Consider the following 14,032-nt stretch of genomic DNA (forward strand, 5'->3'; position numbering starts at 1 on the left):
TGTATTTTTGATACCGATCTAATGAATCTTATCTCTGGGCGTGGCCTCGTGGACTAGTAACAATCTGAAAGGATTGTTGAAACCACGTTAAAAAAATCTTGTGTGTTTTTACTTTTATGCACTGTTTGTTTTTCTGGGTTTCTCTGGAGTTACAGAGTTGTATTCTGTAACTACGGAAAAACTGTTTTCAGTACCAGTTTAATTATTCCGCATTTAATTAATCACTTAATTAAATAATTAAATTGGGAATATTAAAATACGGAACTTCAATCTTTTCCCTTGACTTATTATGGACATCTAAAGAGAAATATTATAAATAATTTATATAATATATATAGATGCACAAATCATCCAAATAACTTTTTAATTTTTTTTTTTTTTTGAAAAATGGTAGATAACTTTATTCAAAAAGTTAAATCAGCCATTACAATATCTTGTAATAATGCTGTAGCATTAGTTACAAAAAAAATACAATCTGACATAGAACGAGAGCTAAGCGCAAGAAAGTAAGCAACTCCATTCGTAGATCATAAAACAAACAACAATGAACGTTTTAAAGAGAAATAATAAGGACTTTGCAATCATGTACAATTAAACCAAAAGTAAAAGGCATATGGAGTGAAATTGAAAAAGCTTGAATTGCAATAAGACTATGAGATTCAATCATCCAATTAATTTTTAATTGTAATTACCATTATTTTTTTTTTCTTAATTTCTTATTTTATGGCTCACATTTTTATATAAATAGGAAATCATTTCTTTTCCTTTCTCTCTTCATCTTTTTCTTTCATTACTTCTTCCCAATTTTATATTATTCTTTATAGTTTTATGACATTTTTAAAATTTTAGGCTGGGTCCGCCAGAGAAAGCACCCCATGAATTTTGGATTAAGATCATAATTAGGTATTGTATGATTTATATATTATAGTTGAAGTGAGAAGGCAAGAAGTAAAAGTCAAAGGAGGTGCGTTATGGTTGAGTTCGTGACCAAGTTGATGAGTTCACATTAATTATTTTCAAATGGAACATATAGAAAGAGAAAGAGAAAGAGAAATGGTATGATATTATTATTGGAGGGTAAGGGTCGCACTCCATGCTGGAAAAAAGTAGTGCGTTTGGGTTGAGACTCAGAGTTCTGCATTTTATAAACATTTTGTCGCGCGAAAAAGCCGCAGCCCTGCACCAACGCTTCCTTAATTGACTTTAGCCCAAAATAAAAAAAAAAAAAAAAAAAAAAAAACCGCTTTCCTTAATTGGCCCTTGTACACTATTGTCTTGAAGTTGACGTGGCAAGGTCGATGAAGCTGCATAAATTCAAATATGGGCTTATGTATTCTTCTTGGACCAACATAAAAGCCCAACTCAGATTTCACTAATAATAATTAAAGTATTAAGGGGATTTTTTAATATTATACGATAATATTGAAATTAAAAATAACTATGATAAATTATTGTATGGAAATTTACATGGTATACTAACTTTTGTAATTTTTTTACAAAAATACTGTCAGGCGGTATTTTTTACTTTTTTACTGTGTTTTTTTATAAGTTTCATACTGCAGTATACTGTGTTAAGTTTTCACTGGTGTTCTACTGGTGTTTTACTAGTGTTCTACTGTTGTTTTGAGTTGTTCTGCTTTGTGTTTTACTGGTGTTTTATAAAAACACAGTATTTTTGAAAAAATTTCCGTGTGACAGTATTTTTATAAAAATTAACCAAAATTCCAGTATTTTTGTAAATTTCCCTTATTGTATAATAATAGCGTGGAATCAATACCCAAATCAAAATAATCCATTTCTCCTCATTCTGCTGGTCCGTCTTTTTCTCTCTCTCTCTTTCCTTCTCTTTCCATCTATATCAAAATATATATATTTTTGGGAAATTCTACAATACACCCCCTTAAAAGGGATACATTGATGCACCCTTATCTGTTTTAGCATCCGAAATAATTTTTTAGTCAAATTTTTTCTCATGTTCATGTACGTTATAGTTATTTAACACATCCTACAAAATTTTAAGAAATTTAGAAAAGTTTAACACGCCGAAAACTACGTTCAAACAATGTATTGCACGCGTGACTATTTTATTTTATACGCGTGTAAAATAGACTGTTTGAACGTTATTTTCTATATTATAAATTATTCGGAATTTCTCAAAATTTTGTAGGTTATCTTAAATAGTTATAACATACATGAATATGAAAAAAAAATTAGACTAAAAAAATTTTCTCGAGGCCGAAACAAATTAAGGGTGTATCAGTGCATCCCTTTTAAGGGGGTCCATTGTAGAATCACCCATTTTCAAAAAATTTATATTTTTATAATTTTTTTATTAACTTCCACTCTCGATATATATATTATTTTCTTAAATAAAATCAGATTACACTATTAATTATGTTGGGTTGAAAATGGTATCATTATAATATTTTTTTTCAAGATAATTATATATATTTTTTTTCCATCATCACTAAAAAAGATAACTGAAATTAAAAGCAACATTTTAATTTCTTTTATAGATAAGTAATCAAACTTTTAATTTAACAAAAATTCATAAACTAATTTACTTATTTTTATTAGTTACTCTTAAAATAATTATTTCAATAATTTTAAGTTCTAGTATATTATCTTATAATTTAAGATACATATATGTTATTTTTTTTAAGCATTTTTATTCTAATTTAATTAAGAATATATAATGAGTTAATATAAAAAATTACTAAATAATTTACTAATAAAAGTAGTATTCTCTTTATATTTTTTAATGCAACTTATTTTATGATGTTTAAGATAACATTTTATTTTTAGAAATTACATATTTATCAAAATGGCTCCATGAAAATAGCTTATTTAGAATAATATAAGGTAACGTCTAAGTCTAAAAGTGAAAGATTAAAAAAAAAAAAAATTTAGTAACTCACAAATTCGATTACTTATTTAAAATATGTTTACGATACTTTATTTAACAAATTTTTCATGTTAATTGATATTTAAGAAATTAATAAATTATTGTTGCTGAAATTATAAACATTACGCAAGTATACGCAATCAAGTAGTAAAACTCACACAGGTGAGGTCGATCCCACAGGGAATTGGATTAAATACCACTAAACTATACTTATAATTCTATTTGGCAAATCGAAAACAATTATGATTTAAGAAAAGTAAAGTAATTCAGAAAACGTAAAACACAGTTAAAGTTTAAGCAAGATGAGATGATAGGGAGGAGAATCCCGTTGTTGTTTACCCAAATCGTTAATGCTTAATTACTATCCTATTCTTGAAGTGAATGACAGATTATAAAGTAACCTAGCTCTTTTCAGATCTTCTAGATTCTAAATCACATGTTATCTAATTAATTCCTTAATTAAACTAACATGAAATCAGCATTAGGTAATAATCTATTCGTCACATAAGTCATGTAAATACTCTCGTTTCACATAGAACATCGATTATCCCAATTTTAGCATTCTCAATTCCTACTTTTCAGATTTTGAATTGAGATCATAAATCATGGACAAGGTGATCAATCTTAAACATGAAATTAAACACAAATTAAGATAATTTCACAAACGAGAATGGAGGAATGGTAATTAAACATTAACTAGGTAAACATTAAACAACAATCATCATCCTCCCTAAATGGGAAATTTAGTTCAGAAACAAATCCATAACCATTCTTATAGCAATATTCAACATAAAGAAATTAAAAAGGAATAAAGAAAGAAACTGTTGGTGGATGAATTTTGGATCGTCACTTGAATCTCTGTGCTCTTCCTGCCGCTCCCTGCTGTATTTTAGGGTTTCCAATCGCTTCCCTTGACTTCCAATCGCAGTTTTCTATTTATAACTAATTTTTAGGGTTCGTCGTACAAAAATACCCCTGACCGTACGGACGCTCGCCGCGGCCAAAAGTGGTCTCGCCGCGGCCAAAAGTGCATCAAAAAACCACGTTTCTGCCCAGACTTTCTAGCCGCGGCCATGGAAATCTCGCCGCGGCGAGATGGAATTTTCTACTTCAATCACTTTTAGTAAAATGGGCATAACTTTCTCATACAAACTCCAAATGGGCTGATTCAAGATGCGTTGGAAAGATAAAAAAGAGATCTAAAACTTTTATGTTTTGACTTTTTCCAAAATATGATCAGAACATAGTCTAATTTAGGCTTGAAGTTTCAACTTTATTCTCTTTCAAAATTTTCTCTATATTATAGATCACTGTTTTCCGAAAATTTGTCCAATTTATACATCCCAAGTGTAGAAACCTGAAATCAAAGAAAACAAGCGTAATTCTATTCCAAAAATAATAATAGAGAAGAAAAACAACTATAAAATGTGACCCAAAACTTAGGCTAAAAATAGCCTAACAAATTCCCCCAAACTAAATCTTTACTCGCCCCCGAGTAAAGCTAAAACTCAAACTAAAATTAAACAATGCAATAGATAACTAAACTTTCCAATGATTGAACTACCACTACCACCTGCACAACTTCAAGCAAATCAATAACCAGAATTTCAACTCAATAACTCTAAGAATTAACTTGGATGCACAATTCAAAAGTAAGTAATTCATATGGACACAAAACATCACATTTGACATTCATATCACAACCATTCTACACTTTCCGACATTTTGCTAACCCATGTTCAATAAGTTTGGATGACATACCTTTCTCCACTAATGTTGACAATTCTTGCTCGGAATCAAAAGGTCTTTTCGGTTATAATAGCATGGCTTAGGTAAACGAGTAGATGAGAAGTCATTTAGGCTACATTATACCATAAGCACAATTATACCAAACAAGCACCCACACTTATCCATTCTTTCATCCCAAAGAATTAGTAAGAGATTACACTTTTTTTTTATTTCCTATGTGCCTACCTCATTGTTCACATTTGCTTCTCAAGAAGAAATTATCACATTTATTTTTCTTTTGTTTTTTTCTTCTTCTTCTTTCTTTACAATAGAGGCACATCACATAACAACTATTTTTTCCAATCTCTTACTCTCAAAGATTATTCCCCACTTACAACAATTCATTCCCCCCCAAACTTGCTTAACAGCTTATGGCATAATAAGGCATGTTGAGAAGGAAAATAGTTAAAGATAACGAATTCAGCTTAGTTAAGTGGTGAAAATTTTTTAAAATAGGCTAAGGCTCAACTTTGGGTATACTAAGGATAAAATATTTTTAGGTACGCTTGGAAGGCTCAATCGATCCAAAGAAAATTTGCCTAAATCATATTCCAAACAAAAATCACCAAGGATTTCGCTTCAAGAGAGTATGTCAAACAAATTCTATTCCATGTCAAGCCAAATCATTCCACAATCCAAATAGAACACAAGTGATATGCGTCAAAAACAAATGTTTTACATCTACATGAACAACCTTCTAATACACATCCACCTTAATTCAAACAGTTACAAGTCAAGCGCACAGTTAAGATTCCAATCCATTGTACAAGTAAACAACAGTAGTTCAATCAATCTTCCAGCTCAGATATCAACACATGACACTAACAATAACAAAGACTAACTAAAAAAACAAAAAAAACTGAACAAAAAAAAAACTAAAACTGAACAAAAAAACTAAAAATTTTAAATCTCTCCCCCTAAACTAAAGATGCACATTGTCCCCAATGTGTTTAAATAAAATTGTGGTTGAGAGAAACTTACCTGAGTCCCATCAGAAGGGATCAAGTCCACCCTTTGCATCCAAAAGAGCCCTCGTACTAAATGAAGAAAATTTACCACCAATAGTGTTGATTTCAGAGTTTTGCACAAGAGTAAGCTCACCTTCAGAACTACCACACATCAATCTTTTCCAACGACGCTGAATCATTCGAAGTCGCTCTTTAGGCTTTGCTTTCTTCTTATCAGCTTTAACAAAAGAACCCTTCACCATCTCAATCTTGCAACAGGTAGGAATGTCAGTTGGGGCAAAAACATTAAAATTGACCTCTTCATCTTGCACTCGCAACTTTAACTCCCCCTTTTGAACATCTATTAATGCTCGACCCGTGGCTAAGAATGGTCTTCCCAAAATAATGAGAATAGTTGAATCTTCATCCATATCAAGAATTAAGAAATCAGCAGGGAAGATAAACTTACCAACCTTCACCAGTACATCTTTAATTATCCCACGAGGATGAGCCAAAGAACGATCTGCCAGTTGTAGAGTCACTGTTGTAGGCTTTGCTTTTCCCAATCCTAGCCTTTTGAAGACAAACAATGGCATTAGATTAATGCTTGCTCCCAGATCACATAGAGCTTTAGTTTCCACTGAACCCCCTATAGAGCATGGAATATTGAAACTACCCGGATCTTTAAGCTTGGGCGGTAGTTTCTTTTGCAAAATGGCGCTACACTCCTCAGTTAATGCCACTGTTTCATAGTCCTCCATTTTTCTCTTCTTAAAGAATATCTCCTTCATGAACTTCACATAACGGGGCATTTGTTCCAAGGCTTCAGCAAAAGGAATGTTGATGTGTAGTCTTTTGAAGACCTCTAGAAATTTTGTAAACTGCTTGTCTAGATTGGTCTTTCGGAGTCTCTGAGGATAAGGTATCTTCACATGATGATCAATAATGATTGGTGGAGACTGTTGTGGGGTGCAGAGCTATCAGTAGCCTTCTTTTCCTTTTGTGCCTGTGTCTGTGCCTCTTGATCCTGAACTCCATCTTCAACTGGTTGCTTGCCACTAGGTCCTTCATAACTCTTTCCACTCCTCAAGGAAATTGCTTTACATTGCTCTTTTCCTTTTGCCTCACTAGTGCTAGGTGAATTTTCTTGAGCTTGTTTTGCCACTTGAGTAGCCAATTGTTCCATCTGAGTTTCTAGAGTTTTAATAGAGGCTCTAGTTTCCATCATGAATTGGAGCAATAAATCAGCTTGGATATTGGAGCCTCCACTAGGACTTTGTTGTTGGTTTTGTTGGGGCTGATTTCTCTGCTAGTAGAACCCCTGTTGGTTGTGCCCATAATTATTATTTTGGGAGTAGTTCTCAATGGCTTTTGCTTGATCCATTGGTAAATTATCCACATCTACTTGACACTCTGAAAAGTGATGGTTGCCTCCACATATCTCACAAATAACTTGGGCTTATTTAGCTTGCCCTGCAATCAGCTTTGTCAAGGCCTCAACCTGAGTTGTCAACTTTGTGATGGCATCAACCTCTAGCACACCAGCTACTTTCTTAGTTTGACTCCTTTCAGTTGGCCACTGCTGATTGTTTAGAGCCATCTCCTCCAATAGATCATAAGCCTCATTAGCACTCTTTCTCATAAGGCTCCACCAACTGCTGCATCTATTAGAGTTCTAGTGTTACCAACCAACCCGTTGTAGAAATTGTGGACCAACATCCACTTCTCTATACCGTGATGAGGGCACTTTCTGATCAGATCTTTAAACCTCTCCCAACCCTCATGGAGAGATTCATTATCTTGTTGGCAGAAGTTGTTTATTTCTCCTCGCAGCTTTGCAGACTTTGCTGGAGGGAAGAACTTTGATAAGAATTTCGTTGCCAGATCATTCCAGGTGGCAATAGAGTTGGGTGGCAAGGAGTTTAACCAACTATTGGCTCGTTCTCTGAGTGAGAATGGGAGCAGTCTCAGTCGAATGGCATCATCACTAACTCCATTAACTTTAAAAGTTTCACAAAGTTCCATGAAGTTAGAGAGATGCAGATTAGGATCTTCAGAAGGGAGGCCACCAAACTGAACAGAAGACTGCACCATTTGAAGTATGGCAGGTTTGATCTCAAAGTTGTTTGCATCCGTTGCCGGTGGCCTGATACATGACTGCACTCCCGTCAGAGTAGGGAGAATGTAATCTATCAAGCTACGGCCATTAGCTTGATCTTCCACGGCGCCACCATTATTACCGTTATTACCTCCATTGTTTGCAGCATTAGCATTCACATTAGCAGCCATGATTTCTGAAGTTTCAACAGTTGCTGAAACTCCTTCTTGCCTCTTGTTCTTTCGGTTTCTCCTACAAGTTTTCTCGATTTCAGGATCAACTGGTAATATGACAGCTTGTCCTTGACAGCGCATACACTTAGGATTCCTGAAATAGATCACGAAAATATTGCAAGAAAAAGGTTAGAAAATAAGCAAGAGAAAATATACCAAAGTAGAAGTTAGTATAATTTTGTGTAATATTAATCTTTAAACAATTTCCCGGCAACGGCGCCAAAAACTTGTTGCTGAAATTATAAACACTACGCAAGTATACGCAATCAAGTAGTAAAACTCACACAGGTGAGGTCGATCCCACAGGGAATTGGATTAAATACCACTAAACTATACTTATAATTCTATTTGGCAAATCGAAAACAATTATGATTTAAGAAAAGTAAAGTAATTCAGAAAACGTAAAACACAGTTAAAGTTTAAGCAAGATGAGATGATAGGGAGGAGAATCCCGTTGTTGTTTACCCAAATCGTTAATGCTTAATTACTATCCTATTCTTGAAGTGAATGACAGATTATAAAGTAACCTAGCTCTTTTCAGATCTTCTAGATTCTAAATCACATGTTATCTAATTAATTCCTTAATTAAACTAACATGAAATCAGCATTAGGTAATAATCTATTCGTCACATAAGTCATGTAAATACTCTCGTTTCAGATAGAACATCGATTATCCCATATTTAGCATTCTCAATTCTCACTTTTCAGATTTTGAATTGAGATCATAAATCATGCACAAGGTGATCAATCTTAAACATGAAATTAAACACAAATTAAGATAATTTCACAAACGAAAATGGAGGAATGGTAATTAAACATTAACTAGGCAAACATTAAACAACAATCATCATCCTCCCTAAATGGGAAATTTAGTTCAGAAACAAATCCATAACCATTCCTATAGCAATATTCAACATAAAGAAATTAAAGAGGAATAAAGAAAGAAACTGTTGGTGGATGAATTTTGGATCGTCACTTGAATCTCTGTGCTCTTCCTGCCGCTCCCTACTGTATTTTAGGGTTTCCAATCGCTTCCCTTGACTTCCAATTGCAGTTTTCTATTTATAACTAATTTTTAGGGTTCGTCGGACAAAAATACCCCTGATCGTACGGACGCTCGCCGCGGCCAAAAGTGCATCAAAAAACCACGTTTCTGCCCAGACTTTCTAGCCGCGGCCATGGAAATCTCGCCGCGGCGAGATGGAATTTTCTGCTTCAATCTCTTTTAATAAAATGGGCATAACTTTCTCATTCAAACTCCAAATGGGCTGATTCAAGATGCGTTGGAAAGATAGAAAGAGATCTAAAACTTTTATGTTTTGACTTTTTCCAAAATATGATCAGAACATAGTCTAATTTAGGCTTGAAGTTTCAGCTTTATTCTCTTTCAAAATTTTCTCTATTTTATAGATCACTGTTTTCCGAAATTTGTCCAATTTATACATCCCAAGTGTAGAAACCTGAAATCAAAGAAAACAAGCGTAATTCTATTCCAAAAATAATAATAGAGAAGAAAAACAACTATAAAATGTGACCCAAAACTTAGGCTAAAAATAGCCTAACAATTATCATTAAATATAAAAAGTTATCAATACTATAAATATATATAATGTTACTTTTAAATTTATTATCAAAATTAATATAGTTATTGATTATTTTGAAATATAATTTATTTTATTAATGTTTAAGATACTTTTTTTTTTTTTTTGCAATGTTTAAGATACTATTTAGTACTCTTAAAATTATTTTATAATACAAGCTTAGAAAAAATACAATCTAATAACTTTTAAATATGAAATAATAAAATTTATTAAGCTGTTAAAATTTAAAGTTTGATTATTTTTTTGATAAAGTTTTTTTTTCTTGATTAATTAAATAAAAAAGACTAAAAAATTACATATATATTTTGTTATCTTTTTTAGTGACCACATAAAAATATATGTTTCCGCGTATTAAAATGATCATTTTAAATGGTAGGTTGTGATAGTGTAACTTATGAGTGGGATTATTTTTTAAATTGTTTAAAGAAGAGAGAGTGATGTTTTCTTAATATTATAAACAAAAAGACATAAATAAAAAACAAACAAACAAATTGTTGCCTTTGAATAGAATTGATACATAATTACATATCCTATTTTTTTAAAAAAAAAATCGAGCAAAAAGTCAAATGAAAAAAGAACTGGAAAAACAAAGAGTAAAAATGGTTGTGAGGTAAATGGGTATGACTAGCGGGTTTTTTTTTTAAAAAAAAATAAATAAAACTAGCATTTCCGAAATATTACACACAGCGGTATATTAAATCATAAAAAATACCAACCCACATTCTTATAATTAAAATAGAATTTTGGTCACTATACCTAAATTTCTCAAGTATTAAATAGCCGGGGAACTTATAAAAATAGAAAAACTATTACTAAAAAGAGATTATCTTACAAATACATAAAAATAACAAAAAAATTACAAAAAATACAGTTTTACTGAATTTTAAATATTTTTACGATTTTAATTTATGATTTTATTTACAGAAAATATAGTCCTTTTATGTTGTACTCTCATTAATTTATTGTTGATTTTTTGTTATCCGTATGTTATTTTTTGTTATTATTTTGATGTTATTTGGATATTATTTGTTTTGTTAGTTTTATGTTTCTTGTCGTTTTTGTGTTAGAAAAGTGTAAAGAAGTAAAAAAAAAAATTAAGACGTAAATTTGTAATTCTTTTATAAAAAATAGTACCTTATGTAATTATCCCAACTAAAAATATGAGCCAAAAAATTGTCACAAAATATTGTAAGTTTTATGAATAAAAATTATAGTTAAAAGCAAATATGTATGGGAGATAATAATGTAGGAGCTTTCATTTTTATTTTCTCGTTTTAGTATACGGTTTCTCTACTTAATGTAGTACTTCTATTTATAGCTGAATTCATCCCAATGTTATTCACGATGGTGTCGTTTCGTAAAACTTTTAAAAAAAATTAAAAGTTAATTTTAAAAGTTGTCATAAAAAAGTATTTAGTAAACCGTCAAAAAATAAATTTTTGAAGAATTTATGAATAAACTACTGCTAAAAGTTAAAGTTGGTGCAACTCCAACCTTTAGAAAAAAATAATTTAATTAAAAAACTATACTAAATTTATTAGTACTAAAACTATATTTACTTATTTATTATATATTAAAAATATAAAACTATTTAAAATAAATTAATTATAATAAAATAAATAATAATTAAATTTCTTATTTTTTCTTAAAAAATTATATTTTATTTTAATATTAACAAAACTACATGAATTTACAAATTTTCTTATAGTTTCTAATTTTTTAAACATTTGATAAAATATAATATAAAATCTCTATAAATTATCATTATCAAATGTATATAAATTTATATTTTGAAAAAAAAAATTAAAAATATATATAAAAAATATTATATGAAATAAGTTTTGATATATTTGTAATTACAATAAACTAAATTAAAACATTATTATTATTATTATTATTATTATTATTATTATTATTATTATTATTATTATTATTATTATTGTTGACCGAGGTTTTCGGCAACTAATAAAATATGATTATAATATTGAGCTGTAAGAAAGTGAGAGAAGGATTTTTACGTGGTTGGGGCGTTAATGAGCCTTAGTCCACGAGTCTTTGATATTAATGGATGTATTTAATACAGATTCTACACTTGAGAGAATGTCACCCTTATAAATACAGAGAATGTTCTTGGTGAGTATTTACTCTTCTTGCTCATATGCAGCCCAAGATTCTCGATCCCATTTAATGAGCTTTGAGGGGGTATTTATAGTGTTTTGGTGGGGTAATCCCTAGAATTGGTCTTACAAATATATCTGTAAGTATCCATAAAGTTGGGTACTCCCAATGAATATACCATGAGTAACGCATGGTCAAATCCCTAGGTGCTGTAGGGTTTTTATGAGGAATGTCCTTTTTGCCTTGTGATTGATGTGACTCTTCGCAGTGTAGCCGTCGCTAGACTTAAATGATCATTACTGTGGCGCTGCTGGTTGGAGGTTGTGCCGTCAGACTTTATTGCGTGTTGCAGTCCCAACACGCTTCCTCCCATGCAGCATTAAATGCGACTTGATTGCTCAGGAGAAGCCTGACACCTCACGGAGAGGCTTTATGCTATGCGAGCTTCCGGGAGCACCTTGCACTCCGGGACCTATGCCCAGGGTGTTTCCTTGTGGCATACAAAGACTTAGCAAATATTTATAAGTTATCTGATCCACGTGTCCCTGTTCCGTTGGTCCACGTATATTGGATGAAATCAGGGGCAACATTTACCCCCCAAGCCTTGTTTACTTGGAAAATAAACCAAGGCTTGCTCAGGTGCCTCCGGTTGACTCCTCGGTTCCCTGGCTCAAGCTTAGAGCGCGTGGGGGCGTATTTAATGATGGCATTTAATGCAGCGATTCGCTTTTTTGCAGAGGTGTCTCCGGCCGACTCCTCGGTTTCTCGGCACAAGCTTGGAGCGCGTGAGGGTGCATCTAATGATGGCATTAAATGCAGCGATTCGCTTTTTGCAGAGGTCGATTCGTTTCATGCCCCTTGATTGATGCGGCGCATTAATGGTGTCAGACGGATACTCAAACGTTTCCACCGCCTTTATTGCAAATCAATCTGGCCCGTTGATCTTTGGGTATTTGAATCGTGCGTTTCCCCCACCGTTCGATTGGTAGGTGGTGACGCCTGTTCCTCATGCACTTTTGCCTATAAAAGTCACCATCTTTCCTTCATTTCGGTTACTTTCCATTCCTTGCCATTTTTGCTCGAATTTCTCAGAGAGAAAATTCTCAAAACCAGCACGAAACTTTTGAACACTTTGCCATTTTTCCCAGTTCTCCCTTGCTTGCTGCTATCAGTCCTTCTCGTCTTTACTCGACTCAAATCAGGACCCCCAGTTCAACACTTTACTGTAAGTTTCTTGCATCCTTTGGTAATGACATGCTTTTACTTGCTCTGTTTGTTTTTTTCTGGGTTCGCATTTTGAGATTTCTGGGCATGCAAGTGTTTAGGTTCTTCATGTATTCTGTTTTGTATTTACTGCTTTAGTTGTAGGATCGCCATTATCATGCCTCTGTTATTGTTGTGCATTTTTGCTGAAGAAGACCATACACTCTTCGTTCAATGGATGTTTAGGGCATAGTATAGGGTCTTTTTCTTTTTGTTCCCCTTATTGTGTAAAACCACCTTCTGCGATTTTACTGCACCCGACACTTGTTCAGGGAATCTTTCTAGGGTTTCCCGTGTGACACGTGTCCGGAGGGGGCCTCTTTCCAGCGGTTAGGGGACCCCCACTCCCTTTTTCTTGACTTAGGGTTTGGTAAGGGGCCTAACTACTGGAATTTTCTCTTTCTCTTTTGTTTTTCACAGAATAGAAAATGTCTGCCTCTGGTTCGAAGTCCTCGAAGAAGAGCGGGAAACGCATGGCTACTTTGGAGGAGGTTTCCCTGGGACCCGTTGCCCAGGAGGGGTATAAGTCCCGAGCAACCGGGTGGGAAGCGGCTGAGCTTCATTCCACCTTAACCTGTCCCCATCAACTGGAGAATATTGTGGAGGTTGCGGGGATCAAGCCTTCCACCTCGGGAACCTATCACCGGCCACCTCGTGACTCGGAGACGCCTAACCATAATTACGGCGGCTTCGGAGCTTGGAGCCAGACGCACCTGATGGCCGGTGCCATGCTCCCACTTCAAGACTACTTTGTTAATTTTCTTGTTTTTGTCGGCCTTGCGCCATACCAACTCATTCCTCAAGCTTATCGCCTGCTCTCAGGCTTATTTATTTTTTATGCCGCCCGCGGATGGGGATCTCCCTGCCCGGCGGAAATTTTGTATTTTTATGAACTTGTATCCGTCCCCAAGAAAGGGGACAAACTTAAGGACGGTTTCTATGGGTTCTGGATCCATCCCGCTAACGAAGGGGTGGTTCCATATAATAGGCAGACTCACTTCAAGGAGTATCACCATCACTTTTTCTTTTCCTCCGGGTTCAGGGCAGTGGATCACCCGGAGCTCCTTACTGAGTGGGTG

The 14,032-nt window shown here is 33.5% G+C and overlaps 1 non-coding gene across 1 annotated transcript; it reads left to right on the forward strand.

The window, feature by feature from the left end:
• Positions 1-7,369: 7,369 nt before the first annotated feature.
• Positions 7,370-7,476, forward strand: LOC115696085 (small nucleolar RNA R71). The gene has a single exon (XR_004007683.1). It is a non-coding gene; the product is annotated as a small nucleolar RNA R71 (small nucleolar RNA).
• Positions 7,477-14,032: the final 6,556 nt, after the last annotated feature.

This window comes from Cannabis sativa, chromosome 6 (assembly GCF_029168945.1).
Source record: "Cannabis sativa cultivar Pink pepper isolate KNU-18-1 chromosome 6, ASM2916894v1, whole genome shotgun sequence".
Taxonomy (NCBI): Eukaryota; Viridiplantae; Streptophyta; class Magnoliopsida; order Rosales; family Cannabaceae; genus Cannabis; species Cannabis sativa.